This window comes from Eurosta solidaginis, chromosome 5 (assembly GCF_040869045.1).
Source record: "Eurosta solidaginis isolate ZX-2024a chromosome 5, ASM4086904v1, whole genome shotgun sequence".
NCBI classification, from domain to species: Eukaryota; Metazoa; Arthropoda; class Insecta; order Diptera; family Tephritidae; genus Eurosta; species Eurosta solidaginis.
This window is the reverse complement of record NC_090323.1, coordinates 180541298-180566327: the sequence shown is the minus strand read 5'-3', so window position 1 is coordinate 180566327 and position 25030 is coordinate 180541298. Positions and strand designations below refer to the sequence as shown.

The 25030-nt window shown below is 35.3% G+C and overlaps 1 protein-coding gene across 1 annotated transcript in view; it reads left to right on the top strand.

Moving 5' to 3' along the window:
* The first annotated feature begins 624 nt into the window (after nucleotides 1-624).
* Nucleotides 625-25030, top strand: part of LOC137253829 (RYamide receptor-like) — a 102162-nt gene continuing 77756 nt past the window's right edge. Inside the window, exon 1 of the mRNA XM_067791345.1 lies at nucleotides 625-756. The gene's annotated coding sequence lies outside the window, so the exon portion shown is untranslated. The remainder of the gene's footprint in view (nucleotides 757-25030) is intronic.

The window sequence follows — 25030 nt, the reverse complement described above, 5'->3', positions numbered from 1 at the left end:
TATAAATTATATACATATATGTATTACTCTTGCCAATCCTTCCACGAAACTCACAGTAAACATGAATGAAAGAAATATGTTAGGTGCCTATGAATATGGGTGGACCAAATTTTATGGGGTGTGCTTTGAACGAATGTTGTAAGCAACATGCTTGAAGCATTCGCCTGTGCAGCAGCAGCAACAACAAGTGAAGCGCAATAAATGGTGTTAACAAAGTTAAAGCAGACAATTTAAATTCAGTTCAAAACGCAATGCCGCAGTGTTAACACGTTTCGTCGGAAAATTCGAAATGGTCTATAAACGGAGAAATAAAAACTAAGTAACAATTGAACAGAAGTACGTGATTAGATATTGAGTGCCATAAAAGGTGAAAAAAAATAAATAAAATAAAAAATTAAATTTTTTGAAAAATTCTGAAAAATATTTTTGCATATAAAATCAACATAAAAAGTGTGAAATAATTTTTGCTAAAAAAAAAATTTATTATAAATTCAAAAGAAAAAAAAAGAAATTTTTTATTAAAAATTAATTTTTACTTTTAAAAAAAGAAGGCATGCTTTTAATGACTATTAAAAACGACTTCTGCATCAGTTTCTACGTGTGTTGCATTTGTTACAATTCAGTTGGATGCTTTTGTGGTACTGATTTAATTGTTTGCACAGCAGCTGTGCTCTTCGCCGCCAATGCATTCATTCAATGCTGTACGGGATTAAAACAGAACAAACGGTATTTTTTTTAGCTCTTATCAAGTTAGTGGTAAGTTGCTTAAAAGTTTTGTATGCACTACTTTGTCAACACAAAGTTATGTGAAATAAAGGGCAGAGCCGAAAGATAAAAAAACAACAAGCAGTTAAAAGCTAAAATATAAAAATGTAATTAAAAGATAAGTTTTATTTGCGTGCAGCGCGTGAAAAATTCAAAGATCAAATAAAACGACAAAAGGCACAAACCAGGGATGCACCTTAACGTTAAGCTAATCGTTTATCAAAAAATTTCCACCGTTTCCGTTGCAACACTTCGAAATATTATCGATAAAGAAATTATCAAGATAAATTGTATCTCGTTTTTAACCGAAACGAAAAGCTTTCGTTAACGTTAAAAACGTTAACAAAAACGTGATACTTTATGTTTGAATTGTGCTGGCAATGCTATAGCCATGGTGAAGCCGTAAGGTGGCAACAACGAGCGCACATACACACACAAACTCTATGTAATTTGTTTGTGTAATTCGTTGGTGGTAATGTCAAAAATACTCTGAGAAATGTTTGTACTGTCAAAATTCATGAGAAAAGTTGCAATCAGCTTGGCTAATGCTTTCACCTTTAATGACTCCGCCATCAATCAGCTTTGCCAGCATAGTTTGAAATTAATAATCAACATAAACGATTTGATTTCGTTTTGATATGGCAGAAAACGAAACGAAATCATTTCGTTAATTTGACGATCTTAACGTTAATAAACGAAACGAAATGACTTCGTTTCGTTTATTAACGTTGATTATCGTAACGAAATGATATCGTTTCGTTGGTTAAGCATGCCTGGCACAAACACACTGCTGTGGTCGCCTTTAATGAGTAATATTTATGCAGGGTGCATTCACTTACTAACATGCTTAAAGGTAGAGACCGTGCAAATAAACTGCGTCAAAATTTACCTCCTCAGAAAGACCAAGTTACGGAAGTTGTTGTCTCTCTGCGAGAGCAATAGAAAATTGAACATGGGTTAGATTTCAAACTGGCTAATCACTTCCGGATTTTGCAGTACCATCTTTATGTCTTGTATGTCTTTAAAATGGCAAAGAGTCTGCTCTATGGTGAACGCAATTGACGAACACGTGGCCTTTAAAATATTGTTTCACCTTAATGCCATTCTTTTCTAGGTTTTCGAATAGATCTTAATATGTAAAGTTAGCTGCTGAAAAAAAAAATAAAGAATATACGCAGATTCGAATGAAATAAGCAACGAAAGCAAACTCGAAGCTGTAGTAGCAAGACTTGTTATTGTGTGAGTAGTAAATCAACTTCCCTGCGCTTATTCGGCTAACGAATCGGCTTGTCGTGTTTGCTGTTGATTTCACTATGAATAGGGTGACTTTTACGTTGGACTAATGGACAGCCACCGTGGTGTGGTTATATATATGTATATATGGTGTGAACGAATCACCACACTCAAGATCGATTGCCAGGCAAAGAAACATCAAACATTTTCAAAACGAGTGTTTTCCATTAGAAAAAAGTTTTTCTGATCTCAGCCGGCTCAGAGAAGCTTCTGAGTGCTCAAACTATGTAGGTATCGTGCCCCCAATTTGTTGGAAGATAAGCTCGACTCAAATTTTCTTCGGAAATATGTCGCGCCTTGCATTTGTTTTTATAACGGTCATATTTAACTTAACTTAACTTTGTCAAAAATGACTTACGAATACGAAAGATAACGAAATTTTCATGGAACTAATGGCAGTGAGACTTAGGCAATGGAAGAGGCATTGTGCAGTAGATGGGTTCTCGGTTTTAGATAGAGATAATCTTGAACACTACTGAATATATTGGACTATAACTTCCTTAAACAAATTTTTACATTTAGTTCTAAAAAAAAACAGCTATATAAAATAAAAAATTGGCCTATCCATTTCTGCAATATTTTAAAATTAATGAACTAAAGCAAACTCTGTGCTGTAGCGGTAAGAATTCTTATTGTGTGAGTCGTAAATCAACTGCTGTGTTCATTTATTAAACTAACGAATCTTGTGTCTTGCTGATTCCACTAGACATGAAGACCCTTTATGATAGAGTTATGTGCACATTAAATTTGCTGCAAAAAATTAAAATTTAAACTAAGTTTTCACCCCAACAAATGGCAATAGTGTGCATTCACGCAATTGATTTAAAGTATATAGAACATATTTTTTTTTTATTTGTTTTCCAACAAATTTGAAAATTGTTTTCACTTTCAATGACGGCACAGATTTAATTGCATGATCTTACATACGAACGGATTGTGATGTCCGAATTACTCATACATATGTATGTACATAAAGGCAGAACAAGCCAGAAAAATACTGAACCAATACCGAGATACGAAAGTGGGGGGCTAAATGTTGGGGGCTTGCTAAATTGAAATAGAGAGTATAACAGGTAAAACAATTCAGTCATCTCCGATGAGACGTACAAACATTTATAATTTGTTTTGCTATTGTACACAATTTTTAAAATAGATTAAAACGGGGCAGAAAACATTGTTTTGGCTTAAAATTATTTTCTGAAGAAAATTGAGGAGTACAATATTAGGACTCGAACCTTACTGGATAGAAAAGCTTTCTTTTCAAACGACGCTAATTGTTAGAGAGAGCATTTTTGAACGGTATTACAGTGTATCAAAAGTGATGCAAACCAATAAGTTAATTTTGTGACGTAACGTCTGACTGAAAAAAGTTGTGCAGAACGAAAATCGACACTGATGATGGCACAACGCCGAAACCGGTTTGTATCAAAACCAAATTTGACAAGGGATGACGGAAAATCGTTCCAATATACATCGTTGTGCATTTCCTTTCTTAAGGAGCACACTATTTTCGGGAAGTTGTCTAAAGAAGTTATCCAATAGTGTCCTGAGTAAAATAAAAAATACGTGCAAGATAAAAGTTCAAGAAACAACATAATGGACTGAAAGTAAAGTTCCATGATTTTACTAAAAATCCTTGAACTTATTGAGTGGTAAGGAGTAAATTTGCATGTTCAAGTCCTTAGAAGGGCACAAAGTAAAAAAAATGAGGTAAACAAAAAGTAGAGTATGAGGAAAACTTCGTAAGTAATTGATGAAAGCAAAAGCTGTAAAAAATGCATATGGGATCACATAATAACTTATCAGAGTATATTATAGCATATGATTACAACATCAGATCACAGCAGGTAATATCATATCATTCACACCCAATCTACTTCAATACATAACATATTAGATCATATCAACGCAAAAGTGATGACACATAACATGTTACACCATACTTACCATATCATACCATAAAACTATATCCAATCACATAACTTCATGTCACGCAAAGACTTTGTGCATCAACTCACGTTAACTATCTTGTGCAATAACGCAACAACGTTCATACTGTAATATATTTCAAAAATCGCATTAATGCAAAAAGCTACATATACCTTATTATTATACTCAGTTGAGCAGAGCTCGCAGAGTATATTAAGTTTGATTGCATAACGGTTGGTTGTACAGGTATAAAGGAATCGAGATAGATATAGACTTCCATATATCAAAATCATCAGGATCGAAAAAAAAATTGATTGAGCCATGTCCGTCTGTCCGTCCGTTAACACGATAACTTGAGTAAATTTTGAGGTATCTTTATGAAATTTGGTACGTAGATTTCTGAGCACTCCTCTCAGATCGCTATTTAAAATGAACGATATCGGACTATAACCACGCCCACTTTTTCAATATCGAAAATTTCGAAAAGCCGAAAAAGTGCAATAATTCATTACCAAAGACAGATAAAGCGATGAAATTTGGTAGGAGAGTTAAATTTATGACGTAGAATTGAAATGATGAAATTTGGCAGGAACGTTACCCCCATTACTATATGTACGCTTAATAAAAATTAGCAAAATCGGACAAGGACTACGCCCACTTAAAAAAAAATTTTTTTTAAAGTACAATTTTAACAAAAAATTTAATATCTTTACAGTATATAAGTAAATTATGTCAACATTCAACTCCAGTAATGATATGGTGCAACAAAATACAAAAATAAAAGAAAATTTCAAAATGGGCGTGGCTTCGCCCTTTTTCATTTAATTTGTCTAGGATACTTTTAATGCCATAAGTCGAACAAAAATTTACCAATTCCTTTGACATTTGGTAGGGGCATAGATTTTATGACGTTACTGTTTTCTGTGAAATTGGGCGAAATCGGTTGAAGCCATGCCCAGTTTTTATACACGGTCGTCCGTCTTTCCCTCCGCATGGCCGTTAATACGATAACTACAGCAAAAATCGACATATCTTTACTGAACTTAGTTCACGTACTTACCTGAACGCACTTTATCTTGGTATAAAAAATGAACGAAATCCGACTATGACCACGCCCACTTTTTCGATATCGAAAATTACGAAAAATGAAAAAATGCCATAATTCTATACCAAATACGAAAAAAGGGATGAAACATGGTAATTGAATTGGCTTATTGACGCGAAATATAACTTTAGAAAAAACTTTTTAAAATGGTTGTGACACCTACCATATTAAGTGGAAGAAAATGAAAAAGTTCTGCAGGGCGAAATAAAAAACCCTTAAAATCTTTGCAGGTATTATATATATAAATAAATTAGCGGTCTCCAACAGATGATGTTCTGGGTCACCCTGGCCCACATTTTGGTCGATATCTGGGAACGCCTTCACATATACAACTACCACCACTCCCTTTTAAAACTCTCATTAATACCTTTAATTTGATACCAATATCGTACAAACACATTCTAGAGTCACCCCTGGTCCACCTTTATGGCGATATTTCGAAAAAGCGACAACCTACACAATTACCACCACTCCCTTTTAAAACCCTCATTAATACCTTTAATTTGATATCCATATCTTACAAAGAAATTCTAGGGTCACTCCTGGTCCACCTTTATGGCGATATCTCGAAACGGCGCCCACCTATGGAACTAAGGATCAATCCCTTTTAAAATATTCATTAGCACTTTTTGTTTGATACCCATATTGTACAAACAAATTCAAGGGTCACCCCTGGTCCACCTTTATGGAGATATCTCGAAACAGCCTCCACCTATGGAACTAAGGATTACTCCCTTTTAAAATACTCATTAACGCCTTTCATTTGATACCCATATCGTACAAACAAATTATAGAGTCAACCCTGATCCACTTTTATGGCGATATCCCTAAATGGCGTCCACCTATAGACTTTGCCCTTCATTTGATAGACATGTCATACAAACACATTCAAGGGTTTCCCTCGGTTCATTTTCTTACATGGTTATTTTCCCTTATGTTGTCACCATAGCTCTCAACTGAGTATATAATGTTCGGTTACACCCGAACTTAACCTTCCTTACTTGTTATTATATAAAATTCAAAAGTTATTACATATCATACAACGTTAATTGATCATCACCACATCATATTATGTTACATCTTTTCATATCTTTTTGTTAAGAAAAGTATTCAACTGATGCTTCAAGAAGCTCTCAAATATAAAAAAACACAGGTTTCTGCAAGGCTTACACGGGATATCTAATATGCATACAATAAATAAATTAAAAATTCGTACAAGGAATACTTCAACATCTTTTGCATGAGCATATCTTCAGCGACGTAAACGTCAACGCTTAACAAAAGCTCTGGCCAGCGGCATGTTGAAATAAAACATGCACCACAGCTTCATAATAGAATATAATCCAACACCGATGAAGAAAGGGCAGATAACTTTTGGAAGGTCACCTTTGGATGAATTAAAAGATGTCTGTTAATTTTATGTGCTTAGGCTTAAGCAGGCATATATTAATGCCTGTTTGTTCTGAGTTTATTTACCAGCTGAGTTCACTGTGCAATGCAGGCAAGTTTCCCCTCGTAACGCTAAACATCAAATGCCCAACGGGCATAAAATCAAACATGGTTTGCTCTATGTTGCACTTGATTAGCTTTGCAGACAAGCAGTTAACATCCGTGGTGGAACAAAATTAAAATGTGCGCTTGAGTTTGTCATTTGTACTTCATAATAAACTCAAGTATGCCCGCTGCTTTAGCTACTATGTAGGTTGCCATGCATTTCCATCATTCAGAGATCTGCCCAAACTCTTCATCCACATGCCTTTCTTCTTCTTCGCAGGCTTTCAACAAACACTTGTCCTCGGTTTCAACTGGGCTCTGTGGTCGGATTTTAATTTAGGAGTTTTGTCGTCATATACTTTTGTTGAATTTTCATTGTTGCGATAATGCTTCAAGAAAATTGTATTACATATTTTACACTAGTCAAAACTCTTTTAAATGTTTAGTAGCAATAGCAATGTTTAATTTTTGGTTTAAGAGAAAATTTTAAGATCAAATTTCTTATCTAGACAGATTTTTAATTAATAGGCATTCATATTTTTCAGTACTAATCAAAAGTATTTACATTTGGATATAAACTTAAATAGATTTTACAGGTAAGACGTTGGCCATGGCGTATGAGTAATAAATTTCCATCTAGAGTTCGACGTCTGTCTGCACATTGAAGATATTAAATAAAAGATTACTAGCCGGATACGTGCGCATCTTTCGCAACAAAATACAAAACATAGTTGCGAGTTATGAAAATATATAAATTAATCTTTCCCATATACTCATATTATAGCTATTTACACATTGATATTAAAGATTCTGGCTACGTATTGAAATATTTTTACAATACTTCTTTGAATACAATATTAGACGTGAAAATAAAATCATTTCATATTTTTTGTTTGAGTGATTCTTGCACTGAAAGGGTAATATCCTCAAATCGCCTTACTCTAGAAAAAGCTACATATAATTGCCCGTGTGAAAATACAGGGCTTGGCAAATATAAGCTAGTTGTGTCAAAGGTTGTTGTTGTTGTTGTTGTTGTAGCGATAAGGTTACTCCCCGAAGACTTTGGGGAGTGTTATCGAAGTGATGGTTCTTAGCCGGATACAGATTCGATAAGCTCCGGTAACATAGCACCATTAAGGTGCTAGTCTGACCATCTCGGAAACTATTTATATGGCCATATTAAACCTTCAGGCCATCCCTCCCTCCCCACACCCAAGTTCCATGGGGAGCTTGGGGCTGCCAGAAGCCTCGTCTGTTAGTGAAACACGATTCGCCACGGATGGGTGAGGTTGACAGTTGGGTTTGGATAAGCTATATATTGCACTGACAACCTGAAAGGGTTGCACTACATAGCCCCTTTAATCTGGCATTTTAGTCGCCTTTTACGACAGGCATACCTGCCGCCGGTATATTCTGACCCACTAACCGGCTGGGCTTTGCCTTTGTGCTTTATTAATTGTCATAGCGAAAGCTACTTTTAACGAAAACTGTTTTCTTGTCATCTGAAAAGGTACAGTTGGATCTGACGGGGTAAATTTAATGTCAATGAGATTATTGGTAACGTAGAACAATGTCATGAAATCACGGAAGAGTATCTGGGAGGCTTGTAATATGAAAGCTAGGAATCGGTGGTACACGGTCCCGAGACCCAACATGTATCTATTTAAACCAAGCGATAACAGGTAAGTTCATTGAGCAGAAAATGGGGGCGGGCGTTAAAATATAAAGCGGCAGATGTTTTACAGCAACAATAGTTCAAAACAAGTCAACATCAAAATTTTAGAAATAAGGTTTTTCAATTAGAAGAAAATTTTTCTAAGCGGGGTCGGCCCTCGGCAGTGTTTGGCAAGCACTCCGAAGTGAAAACTCATCGGCCTCGCAGATGCCGTTCGGAGTCGGCATAAAACAAGTAGGTCCCCTCCCGCCAATATTTAGGAAAAACTAATTGGGATCACGATGCAAATTGGAAGAGAAGCTCGGCCTAAAATCTCTTCGGAGGTTGTCGCGCCTTACATTTGTTTATTTATTTAATACCTTGTCAGGCTAAGACTCCAACAAGTAGGAGTTAAACAGCTGTCAGATCTTGAAAGATTTTTTCGAATTCGTACTCCTGCGATGGTTGAACTCTTTTATCATTCTTATACCTGATTTTCATATGTTCCTGGTTTACAAAATTTGAGATACTTTTATCATGAGCGCACTTATTAGTCAGAGCCCTTGGCAATATTTTCGAACATGCGTCTTACTCATCCACGGAAATATTGAGACCTACATTTCAAGATGCATTATTGAGCTAAACATGTTCTTTTCAATTCAGTATCTTTTCTCTCTCTCTCTTTATATTATATTATTTTATTCGATACTCGTAGAGCGATACCGGAATTGAGTGCTGTAACGGTACTAAGCATTCAACATCGTATTCCTTTATAGTGATAAAACTGATAGTGATAAAAGTGTCGACACTAGTACTGATATAAAATACTCGGATCAAAGTATCGATATCAGTAATCATACTCAGTAAAAGGTATCGAGTTTACTCGATCCAAGAGAGCACTTTGAAACTTTTACTAAAAGTGAAGGAACTATTTTTAAATGAGATCGTATGTTTTGAGTTTAATAGAAAACAAGTAAGGAAGTTTATGTTTAGATGAAAACGAATATTATATACCCATTTATGTGCTCTGACATATATTTTAGGGATACATTTAAAGAGAAAAAACGCATTAAATGATTTAAAAGACTTTAGATCGACTTTGGGCATTAAAAAAAAGGTTTTCAGTTACAAAAAAGATTTTCTAAAAGAGGGGCTACCTCGGCTGTGGTTTTGCAAGCAGTTCGTATGTATTTCTTTCATGAAAAGCTTCCCAGTGACAATTCAGCTGCCTTGCAGGTGCCATGAAATGTGTAACACGAAGCTAATTGGAAGAAAAGTCTCCTCCGAGATAAATCGCGTCAAGAATTTTTTCATGGCATGGTTTTGGGGAGAGATTAACTAGATAGAATCTCTACTGGTTGTGGTTGTTGTAACATTGCTTCGGCCCATCCAAAAAAGGGCAGTTGCCCTTTTGTAGATATCAATGAAGACATTTCTGTCTTTTCCTTCTACATACGAATTGAATATCAGGTGCCGTATTTCCTGACAATGCTTGCGGGGATGACTTCTTAAGACCCTGATGAATTGAGTCATTTAATTAGATGTCTTATGGGATGCTAGGCTTTGTATGTGTTCAACAGAAACTGTTTGTCCAGCATTTCATTTTTCACCCTAATGGTGAGTACTTTCGTCCCACTATGCAGGTGGTGCTCTGGGGATATAAGAATACAGTCTGTATCGGTTCTGAGAGCGGTGTTTTGACACGCCTGTATTTTCTTCCAGTGAGTAGCCATTAGGTTCGGCGACCATATCTGCGACGCGTAGCCTACAAGCGGACATACAATTACTCTGTAAATGGTAATGAGTATCTCTTTATCTTTATTCCAAGTGCTACCGGTGAGAAGTTTGAGGATTTTATCACGGCTCTGGATTCTAGGTACAATTTCACAGTAGAATGAAAAACCTCTATTGCACGACAAGGTAAAATGTATTGAAATTTTATGTAGTTAGTAGATTTTCATAATTTTTTTGGAGCTAGCGATTCTGGCCAATAAACACGTACTTTAACCACCATATGCAGAAATCGTGTTAAATTCCACCATTATCAAAAAGTTGGTTCAAATTAATTAGGGAGCTTTTACCGCATCGTCGACGATCTCAAGTTATGCTGTTAATGGACTTAACTTTGTTGATATTAAGCAAGTAGACCATCGGCATTTGGCAAAGTATCGGGGAAAAATATCGAGGTAAAATATATACACTATACTCAGTACTTGGAAAAAAGCATCGAGTACGAAATACCTGAGTATTTTTTGGAAAAGTATCGATACTACTTACTCAGTACTGTTGTTGTTGTAGCGATAAAGTTGCCCCCCGAAGGCTTTGGGGAGTGTTATCGATGTGATGGTCCTTTGCCGGATACAGACCCGGTAAGCTCCGGTACCACAGCACTATTAAGGTGCTAGCCCGACCATCTCGTCATCCTTCAGGTCATCCCCTCGCTCCCCAACCCCAATTTCATGAGAAATTTAGGGTCGCCAGAGCCTCGTCTGTTAGTGGAACAGAATTCGCCGCGGATAGATGAGTTTGACAATTGGGTTTGTAGAAGCTATATATTGCGCTGACAACCTGAAGGGTTGCGCTACACAGCCCCTTGAATCTGGTATTTTAGTTGCCTCTTACGACAGGCATATCTACCGGGGGTATATTCTGACCCCCTAACCCGCATAGGTCTTAGTCAATACTCGTCAGTACTGGTATCATTCTGTTCTTGACTATCTGATCGGAAAATTGTGGTCATTGACAAGTTGAAAGAAAGTTTTTGGAACATTTTTCGAAAGGTACAAAACGTTGTCTTTTAAGTGAAACTTTTTGTGTTGTAACGAATTGACTGCAATTCCCCTTATTTGCAATCTTCTGCGAACGTTCGTATCGCTAAACTGTCGAATAAATAACTCCAATATTGAGTAATGGAAAAATGTCCTTTATTAAAGTACTTCACAATAACACTTATACTTTGCAAAGAATAGCTTGCTTAGTAACCAAACTGATTGATAGCTCAAATGAAACTGATCTATTACCCGACAGATCGCGTGCTTAACTGAAACTACTTCTAGCGCCTCTATCGCTGGTGCTTTTATACTCTGTGATTTCCTCGTGGCATTTTCTAGGCGCTTCCAGAATTTACTTAGTTACCGCCATATAATTATACCTATAGATGCACGTATATAACTTCTCATATGCGTGTATTTGTGGGCGACACTTCCACAATTACAATTGCATACTTTTGGAAGCATCTCAGATAAGATATCTGCATGTGTTTGTGCATCTCTTCTCTGCTGCGTGTACCTACATATGTATAGACATACTTAATAATTTATTCGTTTACGTAAATACAAGTGTAGCAGCTTGCTTCATTGTTGTTTTGGTTTTATTTACTTAGTATCCGATTAGTGATGGGAGTATCACTTAGTGTCACTAATATTCGGCACAATATTTCGGACTTTTTTCTTTTTCCATAAAATTTTCGGACATGAGTGAAATTTGGACAAATTTTAAGCTGTAACAGGAGGAATATTATATGTTAAGAATAAATGTGCTCTAAATTATTAGCAACTACATAAAGTAGCGTTACCCCTTTTCATTTAATGATTGCTTATTAAAAAGCCAGAAGGTCTTTGATGTCAATGTCGATGCCCTTATTTAAGTTTCTAGGCAATAGCATATGCAGAGCACTTTCTATATCAGCATGCCTTCAAAGGTATATTGAAAATATTAATTTCTTTGCAATAACACATTTATTCTTGAAAATTAATTTACTACCATACCTTTTATACAACCCTGTAAGAACAAAAACCAATATTGCTTCATACAATTTCATCACCTTGGATGTTTTCTATCGCTTAATGAACTTCGCATATAATAAAATTTAAGACAAATAAATATGTTAAAGCTTAATAAACATCCAAACGATTTTCTACTTCATTGCATGCAATTACCGAATTTCTAGAAAATCCCACATACTGATAGGTGCAAATTCACGCTTCACTTAGGAAAGAGTTATGTAATGATGAAAGAAGAAACAAAAAATATATATATCTGTGTGTTAAGCGTTACTTTTAAAGTTAAACGGGTGGTGTTAAAAAAAATAAAAACCGAAAAACGTGAACTCTTGTATTTGAATGTACTTACGTTATTTTATAAACAAATGATTTTTATGGAGATTTTTGTGGGAATGTAATTTTCTAGCACAGAGTAAAGGAGAAGGATAAAAGTAAAAGTAAATGTAGAAATTAAATTTAAAAGTGAAAGTAAAAACAAGTAAGGAAGTATATTAATGCGGGTGCAATCGAATATTACACAGCCAACGATGCTCATGAAACGCTGTTTTTTTGCTTTGTGTGGTTAATAGTACTGCTTTGTAAGACCTTTAAGTAAAGTGGCCGTGGTCTTTAACCGATTTTGATCATCTTCACTCAGTCTATGTAATTTGGCAAGGATAGCGTCTCTACCAAATTTCAATATAATATCTTTAACGGCTTTTGATTCACGGCTTGTTAAACTTCCAAATTTTCTTCTTCCAAATGTGGGTGGTGATACGCCCATATTCTAAACTCTTTAAAATTTATGTTTTTCGTCATAAAACTAATCCACATAACAAATTTCATTAGTTTTGCTGTATTCGTTTTTGAATTATCTAATTTATTCCATTCTTCTAAGTTTTCGATATCGAAAAAGTGGGCGTGGTTATGATCCAATTTCACTCATTTTCCATACCAATCTATTCTGGTTTCAGATGAGCTTGTATACAGAATTTGATGAATATATCTCAATATTTGCTCTAGTTATCGGGTTAAAGGACTGACGGATGGACAGACGGACGGACGGACATGGATTAATCAAATTTTATTTATTTGTCGATACTGATGATTTTGATATAAAGAAATCTATATCTATCTCTATTTCTTATCTAATCAAAGCTATAATACAGTTTGTACAAGTACAGCTGGGTATAAAAAAAGACTAGCACCAGAAAAGGATTTTGATTTAAAATGATTTAGGATTTGAAAATAGAAGTAACACGGAAGTCTAAGTTCGGGTGAAATCGAACACTAAATACGCAGCTGTACACTTGAAGGGCTGTTGTTGTATGTTTTGTGTGCTTAATAGTGTTACAAGGCTGCGCAATAATACATATTCATATGGTTCGGAACAAATTCTTCTTCGAGTTATGGCTCCCGAAACATAGAAAATTACTTAGTTATAAAAGGGGTGCCACACTCATTTTTAAAATGTGAAGTTTTTCCTATTTATTGTTATAAATTCACTTGGAAAATGAAATACCATTGATATAAATATTTTTTTTTTGCAAAGATATAGCTTATGTTATTCGTCCACGACCCTTTTAAAAATCTTTTATATAAAAGTGGGTGTGGGCCTTAACCGATTTCGTTAATTTTTCTTCAAATCATTCCTTATAATAAAAGAAACTTCTCTACCAAATTTTGTTACGATAGGTTTAACGATTTTTGATGTATGATTAATATTTGTAAAATTGATTTTATGACAAGAGGCGGCGAAATTTTTATCAAGAGCCTCAATATCAGTCCACACGTCAAATTTCAACATTCTAAATAATTAGGTTCTAAATAATTAGGTTCTAAATAATTAGGTTTTTTGTGTTTTACAAAATGTTATATATATAAAATGTGGGCGTGTTTATCATTCGATTTCGCTCATTTTCAATACCAATCTATTCTGGATCCAGATAAGCTCGTGTTCCAAATTTGCTGAACTTATCTCAATATTTACTCAAGTTATCGTGTTAACGGACGGACGAACATGGCTCAATCAAATTATTTTTTTCGATACTGATGATTTTGATATATGGAAGTCTATATCTATCTCGATTCCCTTATACCTGTACAACCAACCGTTATCCAATCAAAGTTATAATACCCTGTGTACAAGTATAGCTGGGTATAAAAAGGTAAAGAAAGAGGAACGGTATTTAATACTGAGAGAAAGGGAAGTGGGAACAAAATGTGAAGTGAGCGAAAATAAAAGGTTAGGTGAAGATGATTTTTTGGTTGCTGATAAAAGACCCGGCTGCGGTAGAGTCTGTGGTTAGGTAAAGTAAAAGAAAAAGTAAAAGAAAAGTAAAGGTAAAAGTAAAATGAAAAGTAAAAGAAAAAGTAGAAGTAAAGGTCATGTTAAAGGTCATGTAAAAGTAAAGTAAAACTAAAAGTAAAAGACAAGTATAAATAAATGTAAAACTAAAAGTAAAAGTAAAAGTAAAAGTAAAACTAAAACTAAAAGTAAAAGTAAAGTAAAACTAAAAGTAAAAGACAAGTATAAATAAATGTAAAACTAAAAGTAAAAGTAAAACTAAAACTAAAACTAAAAGTAAAAGAAAAAGAAAAGTATAAGTAAAAGTAAAAGAAAAGTAAAAGTAAACGTCAAAGTAAAAGTAAAAATAAAAGTAAAAGAAAAACTAGAAGCAAAAGTAAAAGTCAAAATTGAAGTAGAAGTAAAATAAAAGCAAAAGCAAAAATAAAAGCATAAACTATAAATAAAAGTAAAAGTAAAAGAAAAAAAAAGTAAAAGTAAAAGTAAAAGTAAAATAAAAAGTAAAAGTAAAAGAAAAAGTAAAAGTAAAAGAATGAGTAAAAGTAAAAGTATATGTAAAATTAAAATAAAAGAAAAAGTAAAATTAAAATTAAAATTAAAAATAAAAGCAAAAGTAAAAGTAAAATTAAAAGTTAAAGTTAAGGTAAAAGCAAAAATAAAAATAAAGGTAAAAAAAAACTGGAAGCAACAGTAAAAGTGAAAATGAAGCTAGAAGTAAAAATAAAAGCAAAAGCAAAAATCAAAGCGTATCCAGAAGGGTAACTGGAAAAAGAAACGAAGGGGAAAATGGAAAACGGAGTAAAGGAGAAAAAAGAAAGAAATGTAACAGAAAGTAGGATAAAATAAGAAGTACTATCATAATGATGATGATGTTGTTTCGGATTGTGGTGTTGCTGCAGAAGAGCTGAAGACAAAGAGAAATTTTCCATTAAGTTCATTTATAGTTACAGTAATAATTACAGCTATAGCTACGGTTGGAGTTCCTTTTACAGAAATGAGTTGGAAACAAATAGGACAAGGTTGGAAAGAGTAATGCTGAGGAAAATTACAGAAACTATGCTGTAAGCATGTAGAAACTGACAAAGCGAAAACAAGGACGAAATAGAAAATAAAATGCAAGGAAGCTACAACAACTAAGGCATGACGTCACTGAATATGTTTGTAATAGTTCAGCCATTGTAGGAGTGCGGGTTCGAATCCCACTCCCGGGAGAAAAGGCTTTGAAGAGATTTACAAGCTATAATCGCAATAACTGTCGCATTGTCCGTCCTGATGTCACGTTGTTTAAATTTTTCACAAATTATTAAATAAAAAAAGAAAAAAAAAAATATTTAACGGTAAAATATTTCACATTCGTTAGATATGTTACAATTACAATTACTTTTTAAGATATGCCTTAATGTTCGGGTCGGGCAAAAAATAGGGTTACGGTTGTTAATGAAAATCACGACTGCGGTCTATGTGTAGAGTTATGGTTGTGATTACGGTTACAATTATGGTTATGGTTACAGTATATGTGTTGATAATGGTAATGATTACGAATACTTTAACGGTATGGTCAACTGTATGGCTATGGTTATGGTTACGGTCGTCTTTACGGTTATGGTTACAATCACGGTGGTTACGATCGTGGTTGTATAAAAGACATCTGCACAGTTTCGGTTATATTAAATACCTAACTTAGGGTAATATCATTAATGCTTAATACTAATAATAAATGAAAAATAACACTGAAAATGGCACAATGTCGAAACCGAGACAAATTTTACAAGATATTTATGTCGAAAAATCTTTCCAATACATAAACATACATCTTTATATATGTGACCCGGTCTATGAAAAGGTGGTTTATGACTCAAAAAAGAAATTGCGAGAAACAGTTGTTAACAGCTGTTTTTTTTTTTTTTGAGTCATAAGCCACCTTTTCATCGACCTGGTCACATATATAAATGAATTGTTGTGTGTTACGATTTATTTCTGATATTACTTGAAACATGTATTCAATATTTGGTTTAGGAAATTGACGTGAGACGCGTAGAGGGAAGAAATGGGAGCTAAAAAAGGGTGGGTGTGTGCGTGGGTGCGGGATTGGGAGTGGTAGTGAAAATAAATGGGATATGGTGTAGCGGAGAATAAGAAATATAGAAGATAACGTAGAATAGAATAAGAACAAAGTCTGTCGGATATACTAGTCACAAATATATTTAATATCTGAATTATACCTATTTCCAATGACGTTGATAACATCACCCAGAACTGCCACAGGATGTCTCTTTATGACCTCTGAACGCCACCTACATAGCAGGTTCAAAGAGCTAAACATTAAAAAGCACAACGAAATGCTGAACAGGCAGTTTTTGCTTCATTGTCACAAACCAGCATACCCTAGTACAAACTGATTGTTTCCTTGGACTCTCATTAGAGGAATTTCATGACAGATTGTGAGTGGTCGAAACCAAGCACTACTAATACAATAGCAGCATCAATCACAATTATGGAAGAGATCTAATCTTCGTTTTTAATTTTTATTTTTTTTTTCAATAAATTATAAACTTCATAAATCTTAATCGGATCTGTCGGACTGCAGCAAAATTAAATTTTTGATATATTTAATTTCCACGCAGCTCAAAGTTGAAATTTAGTTAGAATTAAGAATGAATATCTTGCCTTTGGAACATTCATCTAAACGAATCTGTTTTTTTATTTTTGGAAGTCATAAAAATATTGCGTATTCATATATTGACATGATATATCAGTGTATATAGATTAGGTTGAACTGACTGGCCAATAAAGATCTCACATAGACTAAATGTGTCCATAGTGTTACCAGAATTTGTTTGACGACCAAACTGAAGAACACCAATCAGGTGCCAGGACATATGTTATAGAGTAACTCCGTCCTCTTGGCGAATAGTAGAAGTTTTCATGGACCTAGCTTAATCACACCTTCGATATCTGGCAACTCTGCCGCTTCTAATAGCTGGAGCCTTGACCTGGCGAGCGCAACACACGCACACAGAACGTGCTCAACTGTTTCTTCCTGCAGCTCACACTTCCTGCACTAGCTGTTACTGATGAGCGTAACTTATAAACATGTGACGCCAGAAGGCAGTGTCCTGTCAGCATGCCCATCGTGAGCCTTAAGTCTTCTCTCTTCAGAGAGAGAGAGATAGATTTTATATAAAATAGAGCATATAATTTGCTTTGCTACCACGGTTGCCACACCATGTTTTTATTTTGAACCAAAATTCATCGAAAAAAGGAACAAATCTCAAAGAAGTGGACCATTTTTGTAGTTTCAGTTGGCTTACAAAAAATTTGGCAATTCACGAATGTGTCGAATTCTTTGTAAAATCTTTAATTTCAGTGTGTGGTAAAGTGCAAAGTCACACACACTTTCATTCTAACAAAAAGCCTTATATTAGTAATTGTTTTAACGAAAAACCTTAGAGGAAAACCCCTGCCGCAAGCCAAGATAGTTCTGTTTTATTTACATCTTATTTTTAAACTAAATTTCTCAATAGCTGGGTTGTATCAATTTTATTATAAAATCAGTTTAAAAGTTAAAAAAAAAACTATTTCCAATAGCTGGGTGCCCCAATTATTTTTTTTTACCAGTGCACCCTCACGCTTCAATTTTGTTATCTATGGCCTAGACTAAGTAAGTGCGAGTTTTGAAATGTACATTTTTCCATATTATTTGTGTTGGAGAAAAATGCATACTTCAAAACTCACATTAATTGAATCTAGCCACAGTTCTCAGATTTACTACTGAAAATTCTTAAAAGTTTGAACTGTGTAGTAATGGTCGAAATTATATTTGACATGGTACGAGAAATTAGTTATAAATAAAGTTTCTGGGGTTCTGCTCTCCAACGGGAATAATTTGGCACAAAGCGTTTATATCAGATCTACGTTGAGCATTTTTTAAGTTATCGCTTTCCAAAAATATTCCTGCTTTACTTTTTACGGGTTGCTTTTTTTTGGTATGTCGATATATTGTTTCACAAACTCTCACTACCTATCGTTTACTTGCACGCATAACTTGAACATAAAACAGTGGTAAGTGCACTTAATATAAAACAGATTAGTCTAATTCTTTTATTAAGTTTTCAATACAAGAATGACTTCATCAATGAACAATTGCGTCAAATTTTTTTGGGATGCACGTGCATTTGCAACAACTCTTTTTAAGCTCAAAGAGTGATAAAAATCTATCACGATAGGTGTTTTATAACCGATGTAAATATCTAGCCACCAAAACAGGATTTTCCAATTGACCACTTGATTCATCAGTTTTGGCGGCCACCGTGGTGTGATGGTAGCATGCTTCGCCTACCACACCGTATGCGCTGGGTTCGCGCCGCGGGCAAATCAACATCAAAATTTTAGAAATAAGGTTTTTAAATTAGAAGAAAATTTTTCTAAGGGGGGTCGCCCCTCGGCAGTGTTTGCCAAGCGCTCCGGGTGTATTTCTGCCATGAAAAGCTCTCAGTGAAAACTCATCTGCCTTGCAGATGCCGTTAGGAGTCGGCATAAAACATGTAGGTCCCGTCCGGCCAATTTGTAGGGAAAATCAAGAGAAGCACGACGCAAATTGGAAGAGAAGCTCGGCCTTAGATCTCTTCGGAGGTTATCGCGTCTTACATTTTTTTCATTTACAATTGTTTTTGTTTTTATCGGCCTATTGATAAATGATTCAAGGTTCGATTCGAGCTGAAAGCCAGAACAATAATTTTTTTTCTAATGACAATTATTGTTTGTATGATTTAATCGGGGATTGGCCATATTGCTTTTTTTTTTTTTTAATGTATGAAAACATTTATTTGAAGCAATTTTTTAATTTTATAATTTATTTAATAATTTGGGAAAAATTTAAACAACGTGATATCAGGACGGACAAGGCGACAGCTGTTTCGATTATACCTTGTAAATCTCTTCAAAGCCTTTTCTCCCGGGAGTGGGAGTCGAATCCGCACCCCTACGCTGTATAGCTAAATGGTTAGCGCAGCGTACCTAAAGCGTACTGATGATGAAGGCTTAGCACCCTTCGAAATGGATCTATCTGTGCAGCTATGGCAGGTTGTCTGAAAAATTTTCTACTTACTATTCCAAAAACAAAATACAATTTTTCAAAATTAGAAAAATTAAAAAATAACAATAATTGTCATTAGAAAAAAATTATTGTTCTGGCCTTCAGCTCGAATCGAACCTTGAATCTTTTTTTATTTATTTGTTTCATCAATAATTAACGAAAATTGGCTTGCTTCAAACTCCAACACATTTTGATGACAGGAAGTTTTTTGTAAGAAACCCATTGAGATAAATTATATAAAGGTTAATGAAGGTGTGGAACATTTTTTCCTCATTGAAAACAAACAATCTTGATTACAGCCTAAAAAGGAACAAAATTGGAAAAAACGGATCAGCGGACCAATGGGGTTTGAAAGGGCCATTTTTGGTCCAAATGGATCAAATTGGCAACCATGTGGCAAACAAAAAACTAAGCTTATAAAAACTGCTACAGCAAATAATTTTGTTATTTACATATAAAGATTTAAGACTCGTCGCATTTTTGGTTGATGGCCATTTTTATTGACGTAATTTTGTTAGATAATTCACAATCACAAAAATCAATTGCTAGACAAAGCGATAGCATTCACGTATGTACATATGATTATACCATTTTATTAGCAACACAATTTTGCGATAAAACTTCACCCGTTGCAGAATCAACCTGCGAAAAGATAAGAATTTATTTATACTCACATGATCAAAAAACCAAAAAAAATAACATAAATTATTGACGTTGAATCAATTTATTGCATTTTGGCAAAACCAAGATAAACAAATCGCATTATTAATGTAGGGAAAATTCTTAACACGCCTTACTTTACTGCTCACACCTTATTATTTTGTTTGAACCTCTGCTCTTCTCTCCAATAACAGATATGGGACTTCTTTTTCGTTTTATATCAAAAAGCTGGTTACGCGGCGCTTGCGAATAGAATTAGCTCTTGTTGTGTTAACAGTGCTTTGCCCAATTTAACAACTTGATGCATTTACTTCAAACGGTTTTAGCAGTCACCCTACCTTTTTTAAGAAATGTTATTTAGTGGAATCTGAATATTTGATTATGGCCTTGTTTTCCAAGCTCTTTAAGAAGTACTGAAGATTGGTTATTCACTTCTAAAAATTTAAAATCCAAGATATTTTCCTGCCCTGCCTCATGGTGGAATAACCAGGTGAAGCAAGTCGCCAACAATTGAGTTGAATAGTTGTTGCCAAGGTGCTGAAAATGCTAAATACTCATATACCGAGGGCTCTTAATTAAGGGAAGAGGTCGGCTCGGCTCTTTACTGTGTCGATGCAGAAAGTAGTAGATCTTCCACGCTGCCAGATTACTGCAGCATCTTTAAGGCAAAAATCTTACACAGTATTTCATCAAGAGGTGTCTCGGTATGCAAAGAAGCATTGGAAAAACTTCGCTTAGTCAGAATCGTACGTTTATGCTGGGTCCCAGGTCATAAAAAGATAAAAGGTAACGAAAAGGCATATTAATTAGGCGGATCTAATACTCGTCGAATCGAAAATATACGGCCCAATCCGTTTGGGAAAAATCGAAAGGAGGCAGCAGTTTCATTTCATCCATCAAGTAGGAAAGACGTGGACAGAAGCGCCGGGCTGCCAAATTTTCTCAGATTATTTGCAAGTCCTACAATATTAGACTCACAGCGTGAAGAGAGTGAACTTAAGTCTCGCGATGGACATATTAACTGGACACTGCTTTCTGGCGTCACATGCTTATAAGTTAGGTCGAGTCAGTACCAGCAGATGTATGAGGTGCAGAAAGGAATGGTTGAGTACGTTCTGTGTTCATATCCTCCTCTCGGCGGAAGAGTTGGCAAATCTCGAGCCAGTAATTAAGCTAGCTAAAAAAAACTTCTGGTAGTTGACAATAGGACGGAGTTATTCTATAACATAAGTCCTGGTAGCTAATTAGGGCTCTTTGTGTGTTCGCCAAACAAATTCTGTTAACACTGTAGACATATTTAGATTTTAAGTGGTATTGTTTGACGGGCCAGTTCAACCTAGCCTACCTTGCCTGCGATAAAAACGAAAATCGAAAGACTGCTTGAGAGACCGAAGAAAAGATGCGCATATCCGACATCACGAAGCTTGATCAACATACATATATAACAGACATTAGCTATTCGCTGCAAATACCCCAATATTTTGGTATTGCTCTCCGTGTCAGTGCGTTTCAGTAGTTTCAAACCCCATAGAGAAATGGCGGCTTGCCTAATATCGCGTGAAAACAGTACACGGATCTTGGTAAGATGTCATAGTTGCAACCTCTGCTACTTTTTGTACCGACGAAGTCACTCTTCGATTGACTTGATGAGTATTTTTCATAATGATGGTCTTTTGCCGGATATCGGTCTGGTATGTTGCGTAAACTAGCACCATTAAAGTGCAAGTCCGACCATCTTCGGAACAGTATGCTATAACTACGTTGGAACTTGCAGATTTGTGGAGGTTTCAGCTCATGCCTACTCAACAGCAGTACAAGGCAACCGATTTATGTCCCGTAGAATTTTGAGATATAAGATAAGAAACTATCAACGGTGCTCATCCATCAAGAGAGGAAGCAATCTTCGTTTTGACAAGGCTGGCACCTAATTCACATGGCTCGACTGACTAATTTACCATTACGCACCAAACGAGTGTACCTATCACAGCTGAAAATAGAGCAGAAAAAACACTCCCTTGTGTCACCCCACCCTGTACACGTTCTTTTGACTGCCGGAGCTTTTTCGATAGCCTCAGCCGGACGTAGCAAACGCCTGCAAGAATTCACCTCAACTCAGCACATTGTAATCTAATTTACGACTATAGATATACAAAAAATGCTTAGTACATCTCAGTTTTATTTGAAAAAAGTAGTGCAAAATCAATATTATTTTTCGTGTTAAAAATAACATATTAAAAATGCTAAACTCACATCATTGGATAAATCAAAATAAAGCGTATTTCGAGCTTTTTTGTATGCTAAATATGCTTTAAGTTCTATTTATTATTTTTTTTTTGTGAAGTGATAAAAACCGGCACACGATTGTTTGTTTATGTGTTTGAATATTTTTACTTCCATTTCAGACATCAGATAAATATTAGCACATTTAGATCATATTCAGAATCAATTATGATGAGTTGATGTGGTGATAAAATCACGTTATTTTATGCTAATTTGTTTAGTTAATATTGGCTTATTGTCAAACGTGCACAATGCGCGATAAAATTGAAGTATATACATATGTAGATAGTTCAGATGCCGTTATATGTTTGTATGTTTGTTAGATCAATAAATAGATACAAGACGCATGGCCTCCAAAGATATTTAAGGGCGAGCTTCTCTTCCAACTTTGCTCTTTAATTTTTCCTACAAATTTGCGGGACGGGAGCTGTATGTTTTATGCCGACTTCGAACGGCATCTGTAAGGCAGATTAATTTTCACTGAGAAGCTTTACATGGCAGAAATACGTTGGGAGTATTTGTCATATCACTGCCAAGGAGTGAAAAAAATCAAGATCGACTTCGAGCAAAGTGGACTCAGATTGAGTCGTGATTGACACAAAAATCTTCAAATCATCAGCATACAGTAAGATTTTAGTATACCTGAAAAAATGACGTATGTCATTAATAAATATAAGCAATAATAAGGGTCCCAGCACACTCCCTCGGGGTACACCAGAGGTGGTATTGAACGACCGTGAACAGATACCTTCAACCACAAAAACACAGCTACGGTCTGCCAAGAAAGACCTCACACAAGATAGCATAATAGCATGGAAGCCCAAACCAGCAAGTTTGGATATTAGTAATAAATGGTTGACTTTGTCAAAAGCCCTCGAAAAATCGGTATAGATGGTATCAACTTTTGATCTATTAAACGATGAAATACAGAATGCAGAAAATACTGCTAGATTAGTTACAGTCGATCTGCCAGACATAAAACTGCGTTGATTAGGTGAAATCAAGGTCAAGGATTAAATAGCATACAGAATTAGTATGTACCCAAATGGCGAATAAAAGGAATAGCAACAAAAAGGCAACACTTAGAGACGATTTGCAAAGCGAGCAACGGGGCATTCATATGGCTGAGTTAACTACTCGCATCCACCTTTTATTGGTATGAATGTTGGGAATTCAACTTCAATACCCGGCTCCCGAGAAGCTAGCTGGAGAAGAAGGGAAATTCAGAAACATGTCCTAGTAACCAGCGCCATTTGTTTCTTGCCATTGTAGTAGATTGAAACTTAAAAACTTACCGCTATTACGGAGTCACAGGCCGATGCTCGGTGTTTTATTCTTTGTGAAATTAACAACAGGAATGGTGAACAGCCCTGTTTGACTTAGTGAGATTATGGTTATCGTCCCCTATAGACCATCTAGGCACTTTTGACCAGTTTTATGAAGCATCTGTAGATAAAATTATGAAATTCACGAACCTTTCAGTATTTTGTGTCAGTTAAAAGTCACATACTTACTGCCTTGAATAGTTCGGGCGGGTGGCTTGGAAGAATTTCCCTTCCAGGCTCCCACACAATATAGCCCTTATTGTTGTGTGATAGGTATTTATAAGCTGCGTATGCTAACGTCCATAACGACAGCATTATAAATCAATTAGATGTGATTCAGTGTGACAACAAATTCAATAATCAACTAACAATTATACATTTTTTTACCAAATTAATATTAATCACGTTTGCTTTAACTTGCATATTTAGAGCTTTCAATTGCCAGAAAGGGATAATAGATTGAAACGTAATCATTTCGAACATATCAACATACCATCAAAACATCGTCAACAATATAAATTGGATCAAGTAAAGTTGGCATTTAATTTACAGCTTCTTTGTATTCTCTTTTGTAGAATTTATATACTAGATATCTATATATATATACTAGCAGACCCGGCAGACGTTGTTCTGCCCTAAATTTGCCCTATCTGCATACACTTTATTAAGCTTTTCCGTCTAACTCCGTCCTACCCCTCTACACTTTTTCCCAATCTTTTTATTCACTCGTCCCTCCGTCTTTTTCGCTTCATCTCCATCTTCGTCTCACTCTATCTCTTTCTCAGTCTCCTTCTCTCTTTTCTCTTGTCTCAAGTTTTTCTCCTTCTTCTTCATCTCTTATTACTAGTCCCATAGGGTGGTATGTATTTTGTTCCAGTCCCATTACGAGTCTCAGTCCCAGTCCCAATCCGAGTCTCAGTCTCAGTCCCAGTCCCAGTCCTAATCCTAATCCCAGTCCGTCTCCGGGTGCATATTTGGCCTATATATCGAGGCCGTAGTCAAACAGTGGTGTAAAACTTACTCTGTACTAAAGCATACTTCAACAGCTTAAATTTGATACCTATAATGTAAAACAAAATCTAGGGGTACCGGGGTCCACGTTTTGATCTCAAGACCCTAGGCACGTAGCGAAAAAAAGGTAGACGTTGGCCGATTCTCAGACCTGCCCAATATGCTCACAAAATTTCATGAGAATCGGCTCAGCCGTTTCGGAGGAGTTAAGCCTCTTACACCGTGATATAAGAATTTTATATATTAGATAAATATTGCTTCGCGTACGTGTGTATGTCACTGAACTCTTCCTAAACTACTGAACGGATTTTGATGAAATTTTGTGAGTGTTCAAACGGGTCAGAGGATGG